Consider the following 8,701-nt stretch of genomic DNA (forward strand, 5'->3'; position numbering starts at 1 on the left):
AATTATAGTTTAAAAAAAGGTTTTTCCCGAACCCCCCCCCCCCCGCCATTGATTAGACATATACATAGCCCTGCCCCAAACTCACACCATTGCTGCGTCTGTTGCTATGTCAGGCTCATTAGGATTCTTAAACAAGCATGTTCTCGACAGAGCTGTCAAAAAACGGTATACGAAAAGAGTAGTATGTCCGAATTCTCAGAATTCACGAAACAGTATGTCAGAAAAAACACCAGGGGAACTACTACTACTGCTGAGATTCCTTAGTGTGTATCTGATGGACACTTTAATATCCCATGAGAACATGGGAGAGGAACTGTGAATGTCAGCATAGCGACACAACTGATGCCGTAAGTCACATCACAATGAAAGCATGGAGAATGTAGTATGTTCAAATTTCAGTCATACAACATACTTTATGACCACAAAGTAGGTTCTTCATCAACAGGACGCGATTTCCGACACAGCTATAGAGTTTACTCTTTCCGGCAAAACTAACCAAACAAAAAAAAAGAATTTTAGTTTTCTCTGAATATTAAGACAGAAAAGTATTTTAACACCAGCAAAAAAAAAAAACAACGCATTTCATCTTTAAGTCTCATAAGTCTTCCTCATTTGTAAAAATTCTTGTATGCTTCGAAGAAAAGGAGGGGTTACTGAAGCACAAAACACAGAGCCTGCAAAGACTGATATGTCGGTTTCCACAGCATCCACTCCAAGCACGGAAAGCATATCTATTGCAAGAGATTGCTATCATACAGCCATCTTGGCAGAAGTGGTGGGGTATATTTGAAATGCAGTCAGCAGTTCCTGTCAGTCACTGCTGGTGGGGAGTCAGAGGTCTGCTCTACTGGGAGGTGGTAAAAGAGCCTCTATTCTGCCTCAACAGACTGATGAGACCTGCCACAGAGATCCAGCCTGTCCAGCAGAACCATCACACTCATCTGACTCAATGCCCAAAAGAACAGCCATCCAGTTACAGCTTGTCACCCATGAGTGATCTCCTAATGTCCTCTGACCAACCTGTTTAACACGTATGAATGAAGATGTTCTAGTATTTTCGAAGCAGACATATTTATGTCCATCCACACAACTTTGGTTATCTGGATGGGTCCAAACACGCCAAAGGAGTTTTTTTGCTTTTATGCTGCCTTCACATCTATCGGACACGCCATCGGAATTATCATAGATTTTCACAAAATCTACATTGGTTTCTCACTTTTTTATATTTACCTATATAAACAACCATTTGATGCATATTGTATGTATTATTCGCAACGAAAGCATAATTTATTTGACCGAAACTACAGAATCATCAGCAAACTGACTAACTAGCACAGTGAATTTATATAATATAGTACAATAGTTAATGTTTATATGTCTAACAACAAATAGGACACTACTAATTTAAAATCCGTTGGATATTTACTATAAAATTTCAATACATTTTGGCTTTAATAAGATTTCCTCAAGAAAATGGCAAGAATGAACCTGGTGTACTTCATGCTTCCTTTTCTTTCCACACTTGAACACAACAAACTTGTAATTGCGACTTTAGAAGAGCAAAGTAGAATATTCTCATTAGCATACTAAGGCAGCATTAATTTAGTCTTTATTGCGAAATATTCAATTACAACAAAGAGAAGATATGTCTTCAAACTCCTGTTGCATTTATGTCTCATTTCAAATCAAGTATAAAATAAAATAAATATTTTAAATAAAAACAAATTATAATAACAAATCACATTATGTAATAAGATGAAAAAGTACACGGTTCTCTTTTTGTCTTATTTACTTCAAACCATAACTGAGGTTTCCTGACATTATTTTTGAATATTTATCGATAAAATAAAGGATTTCATGCTAGACATTTATTTTAATGTTAATGATGTTCTTTTTGTACATTTCCTGGTTAGAATGAACATTTTGCTGACAGAATGTCATAATCTATAGATCATGATCTTCACACTAAAGCCACAGGAACCGTGCCAAGCTCCAGACCACAGCATGAGATAGATAAGACTCAACCAAGACAGAAATCACCACACAATCACTGTTATCACTCAGACAAATACCAGAGAACTACAGAATCATATTGCCAAACAGGCTTTGCTGAGATAAACTTTGCTCCACCCACTCAATGAAGGAAGAATGGACACTCACAGTAGGAAGCTTCAAGTGAAAAAGGAAATATCCATGTACTGATAAATTATTATCTAAATGCATCACATGAAGTGTCAAAGAGCTCCAAACTACAACTAGGTTTTGGGTAAGATCTTACTAAGAGTATACATTTATATTTTAACAGAAAAAAAATGACATGACCTTTAGACAGGAAGCAAATCAGCATGTGAATTACAATGAACACAAGGGCCATTTCCCATCCTAATAACGTGTGTAATGTGTGTCAGGTACGACTGACTGGCCATACAAAGGTCTGTTTAATGATGAGAGGTGTAAACAGGCTGCTGCCAAAAATGGCATGAAATGGTGACCCGTGTGTTAGTTAGTGGAAGACAGCAGGGAAGACACTCTTGGGATGCCTCATTAGAAGCACAGACACGGCTCGGACCACACCTGCCGCATCGATGAGTCTGGGTGTGTGTGTGGAGATGCGCAACAGCGATAAAACTGCACCCGTGCTGGACATAAAATCCCAAGAGGGCATGAAACAGGTTACAACAACACAACAGCACAAGTCATAATTAGAGAGATTAAACTGGGCCGCACCAAAAGACGATGGCATCACCTTTGAGCTTGTGGTTCATAACGACTGTTTATAATTAAGGCTGATTAGTTTCTCAGAACACCGCTGATGAGTAAGAAACATACAGTTTGTCTATCAAAAAAAAATTTATTCAAATAAATAGCGGTTCAAGTTATGCACCAAAGTTTAATACTTAGGGTTAGGTTCAATTCCCAAATCAGCAAATTTCCTAAAACAAATGTAATTTATTTTAACATACTTATTTAACTTCAATCAAAGGAAAAAAGCATGTTGTAATACGCATGAAACAGCCGTTTTGAAATTCGGAATGAGTCTCCAAGCAATTAAGCCTTGCATTAACAAAATGCAGGGATCCAATCCAATAAAACCTCCCAGGAATCATAGCGCACGAGCTTCAAATCCCCAGGAGAGCAGGCCATCAGTGATAAGCGTAGTGCTGTTAATGAGATACGCAAAACAGAATTCACACCATCTCAAACATTAGAAAACATTAAGGCCGAGTATTAAGTACAAGGAGTAGAGAGCATGTTAATGAAGGTGAAGGAGTGGGCCTCACAATAACGACAGATCAAAGCTGTTGTCGGCTAAAAGGGTTTCGTCCACGTGAGCACACATGAACACACAAGGGATCTGTTTTAAATCAATTCTCATTACCTTACCAGAACCGAAATATCATAAATGCAAAAACGCTAAGCCCTCAGACAAAAGTTCAGCTGATTAAACACAATGGCCTTTGACCCTTGATGGAAAGGTGGGATGTAAGTTGATCTTCTTCCTCTGAGTGACAAGGGAAAGGTACAAATCTGATTGAAATTGAACATGGAATCAGATTCTAGAGAATCCGATAAATGTCTCAGTGCTTGTAATGAAAGTCAGTAGGGTCCAGTTGGGGATTTTGGGCTCCTTTGACTTTCATTGCAAAGGCAAGCAGTTAAAACATTTTTCAAAACATCCTCTTTTATGTTCCACAAAGGAAAAAGATATACAGGTTTGGAACGACATAAGAGTGAGTAAATAATGACAGGATTTTGTACAGAGCTAAACTGAGGAAGATTACATTAAGATTACATTTTTACTTTCCATAAGATCAGCTATGAACACAGTGAGATGCAATATGACACTGATATGCTCAAGTAAAGGTAAATAGCTCAATAATGAATCGTCTCATTCAGAAGATTCACATGGTGTTTCACCCAATGGAACGCAGCCAGCTTTCTGGCCACAATCCAAAGCACTCATGTGCCTCTATCCTGAAATGCCACAGGCATCGAGACTCGTTCTACCGCATGAGCTGTCTGATACGCAGGAGTCTGGATGCAGCCAGGGGCGATAAGGTCTAAGGTGTGCCATTCAGAGCAGCAGGAGAGAGAAAAAGTAATAGCTCTCATGTTAATGGTTTTGACTCATAGTTATATATATATATAAAATCAACTGTGGGAATTTGAGTTGACTCATTCAACTGAATCAATCAACCTAGGCCCACTGGAAATATGTGTCTCTACTGCACAACTCTACTATTCAATTCACAGCCGTTTAAAGCTGAAATGAACACTGGAGGCAGTGAAACAGCAACCATTTTTATTCCTTTTCATCTGGGCAGATTATTGAATAATAAAGAATTATTTTCAGGCAGTTCTTTGCACAATACTATTTTATCATCTCAAAACATATTTACCATAGTGTATGACTTGTAAAGGAATAAATTGTGATGTTTGCATCATATAACCATCTACATATGTATAGGGCTGGGTATCGTTCAAAAATTTTCGATATTGATACCGATACCTTGACTTCGATACCGGTTCCTGAACGATACTTTTTTCGATACCAATTTTATGAAATCTATTTGAACAAGATTACATTATCTAAAAAAAACATTTGGTTTTATTTTTCAGCTTGTTGATGTTTATACAGACTCAAAGCCACTGCACAAAGGAACAAAAAATCAGTGCAAATAGTCTTCAGTTTACACATCTGTTAGCTACATTTACACTAGTGCGTGTGACAGAATCACCTAGCTCAGACAGAATCGTCATTTCTATTCATTTTCTACTGATTTACTGATGAGCATTAGCAGTTTCTAGCGCTGTCTGCCTGTGCTCTCTCTTCCATGATCACTGCTCTGACTCAGAGGTTATAATATACAGAATAATATTGCGTTTTGGTGTTTACATAGTTATTTTTGGTTACTGATGTTTTAGGGTTAGGGTTAGGGTTAGTGTTACTTGTCTGGCGTTAATGAAGCGTTAATGTCAAGCCCTGGAGTCTATGTGCCGGGGCTCAGCCCCAGACGGCCCCCGGCCCAATTTAAACCCTGGTCTTATGTAGCATGATGCTACAGTGTGCATGAATGGTCACATAGCACGCGCTTTCGGTCTGTCATTTGTCGGAGATAGAGGAAAGCCGGCTTGAAACGCAGTGGAAACGTCAGTATGACGAGGATCGTTTTCATTTTAAAACAAAGGGCACCAGTGTAAATGTAGCCTTACAGCTACAGGGGCTGGGATGCATTCACACTAAATACTCACGTGTGAGCCACATCTCTGAGTATCACAGTCGCGGACCGACTGTGCAGACCTATCGGTGTATTAGGCTATAGTAAGATACCACGATCAGACTGCTCCGTACGGTTTCGCATCGCCTTACTGACTTTGATGAGATTAACCCCTTAGGTATCGAAATTTGGTACCGAACGACGAGACGTTTTTTGATACTCGATAGTATCGAGGCAATTCGGTCGGTGCCTAAAAAGTATCGAACTTGATACCCAGCCCTACATATGTATGGCTTTTCTGATGTAGTAAACTTGCTCGGATGCTCACCTGGTACAGCATTGCACTTGTGGAGTCCCGTGAAACACAGTAAAAAAAAAAAGCTTGAAGTCTTGTAAAAGCAAGCTAAAAAGGCATGGTTGATTCAGCAAATGCATTATTCTCATGTTAGCGTTGACCTTTTAGCAACACTCACAGGCTATTTTCTGCTATGACACGTACAACAACCACTGTAACAAAATGTTGCCAGATTAATATCCATCTGTTTCGAATAAATCTGAAAAGTGTGTTTAGTGCCACTTAGTTTCGCGAAATGTTCAAAAAGCAATGTAACATCATTTTGCAGAAATTTCACCACAGGCACGTGTTTCCAATGAGTCCAAGTTGGAATCAATAGCGCTTGTCTCTGAGCTTTATATCAGCAAATACATCTGTTGGACATCAGACTGGTCCATTAAAAGTCATATGACCATGCAAATTTTTATTTTGCTAGATGCTAGATCCAAGTTTCCAACCCAGTTTCTTAAACCGAAATATTTGATAATGAACTGCATGGCAGGTATAGAACAGCAGCACTGTCACGACTAATTAAGATCTGTAAATGTATCTTAAGTAAAATAAATACCAGTCGAGCACTTGAACTATTCGTGTATAAAACCCTCTTTATACCAACTAGAAGGGGAAAAAATAACCAATACCCTCAGGAAACAAAAAGAAGGCCACAGGTTAGACTAATCAACAGACTTCCTCAGACAACCCGCAAACAAGAGAGATGCAAATTCAGGCTTCTCTCTAAGTCAGTAGCAAAGAGATGGTGAGAGGGAGAGTGAAAGAAGGAGAGCAAAACAGAGCCTCCGAGCACAGCTGAATTGAACATAAAAGTGTGTTTTCTCATGCTAATTTCCCTGCCAGAGTGCCGGGGAGGGAAACAAAAGCAGACGAGAAACCGTCACTAAATTCAGTAAGAACGTGCACAAAGGACGAGCTAATGAGGGGGACCTTAGCACTAACTAGAAAAACAAGAGGGCAACAGAAGGCACTTATTAAAAATGAAAAGACTTTTATATAGTGTAAAAGGTTGTCACAGGTACCTATGCTTTAAATTTATAGTTAAACAACCCTAGATCACTGGTTCTCAACTGGTTTGGAGATCCAGATTTTTAAGTGGCCCAACAATGCATCAAAATTGTTTCCTGTGTATGTAATAATGTCTATTAATATCACCATTAACTGCCTAAGCCTAATAATAAGCAAAAATATTCACATATTAGGGATGCAAATGTCTATTTTGATGGTTTCATGCTGTTGCCAATAATTCAGATGTTTCTCATCTGTCTAATTTGGCTAGCACCAAGTGACAATTTATTTAGGTTTCTATCCAAACTATGCTCAATTATATATAATTAAGTTACAGCATATAATTAATTTATGTATCAAAACATATTAGCGACCCATTTTTTGGTCTTTAACCAGCTAGTCAAGAATCACTATTATAGATTACCATGTTTCAAGTTTTGAGCTTGTGTGAATGAAGCTTTTTTTTTGTGATTTTAAAAATGTTTCTGCAACATCTTGCTCTTTATTATCTCCAGAGGGGTGTAAATATCCAAGCACTGCAGTAATGTCTTCCAAAAACAGAAAATGTGCTGAAGAAGTCAGTCATTTGGACCCTGAATGGAAAACCAATGTAGTCGTTAACATTAAATATGTGCTGAATTTGGCCAGAAGACAGATATCAAGCATATGTCGATATGGGACGTGTCTACCATCCTTAATGTAGAAAATGCTTACAAGATAAAAACTCCAGTACAAGAAGTTAATGAACAGTTCATTGAAATGAACACAGATGTGCATCTGCTCACAACACAAACATTCACAGAACCATAGAACCATATTGTACAATCACCTCAGAGATACCGCCAGCTGGTGGTTAAAGGAAGTGCACACCTCTGTAACAACTGTGATTTACACCAGCACAAATGATAACCCAATGTAAAGCTCAAAGATTTACTTAGATGTAATAGAACTTAAATTATTGAGATGTGCTCCCACTCCCACTGTCAAAGCCCTGAAAGGTGTACAGCCAAGAGCCAAAGACATCATGTCTAAACGCTCTGCACAAAATCCTATCTGATAGATTCCACCTACATGTGTATTAAACCCACCATTGAACCTTCCTTCTGACAACAGCACAATGGGTGGCTTAATCCTAATCTTGTAACAATGCTAAGTAAACCCATTTTAATCCAGTGAGGTTAATTTATTGTCTGATTTTTGAAGGCTCAGAGTGAAATAAGTCAGTGTGGACTGTTTTCAACTGACATCCTGCATTTTTGAACACATAGTCTGAAAATGCCTGATATCTATCCGTTTAAGAAGACAACACAGCATTTTAAATCACAAATGTCTATAAATATCACTGGTTCACTTGAAAATTGAATAAACCTATTTCTTATTCACTTCCCTCACTCACAAAGCAACTTGTCTCATAGCAGTTTCAAAGAAGTTAGATCGCTCTCAGGGGTCAAAGTATGTGATATATAGGTCTGGATGGGTTAGACTACTAGTCTCTGTGGGAGCAGCTCTCTGATCTCTCCTAATTAATTGTTTAATTAAGCAAATGAGTTTCTCACATCCATTTGTCATTGCTCATGGCATTGCCTGTCCAAACCATCCCTGGCAATGCTAAACACATCAAACCACAACATATAGTAAATACAGCTTGATTTAATCTGAGCCGTTTTATAGGTAAGGACAGTTTTCTGTTAAACATTACTGTGTATATCCATTTATATAAACCATACGGCTGCATCACCTGTGACAACCGCTCAGGATGGTTTTTCAAAACAAATTATACGTTCCGAGTCCTAAAAATGAACTTTTGGGCGACATTAAATTATATGTGGGCCATAAACACATCCTAGTTGTTAATCCTTCCAACTCAGCAATGTGAAGTCAAATTATTGGATCATTCATTAAATGCTGCTCCGCTAGCATTCTTGTTTTTGTTACTCAGAAGAGGTCGTGAGAATTCTACATTTTATCGACTGCTTATATTAATGTTTTCTAACTCCAAGGCATATCCTATCTTTTAAGCATCCAATTTTAATACGATTGTCCCGAGAGAGAAATTAATATACATGAATTCGCTTTGATTCACTAATGATTCATTGCCAAAGTCCAACGAAATCCAAGAACAGCCAAA

The sequence above is a fragment of the Sinocyclocheilus grahami genome, unplaced genomic scaffold (genome assembly GCF_001515645.1).
Source record: "Sinocyclocheilus grahami isolate Dianchi unplaced genomic scaffold, SAMN03320097.WGS_v1.1 scaffold648.1, whole genome shotgun sequence".
NCBI classification, from domain to species: domain Eukaryota; kingdom Metazoa; phylum Chordata; class Actinopteri; order Cypriniformes; family Cyprinidae; genus Sinocyclocheilus; species Sinocyclocheilus grahami.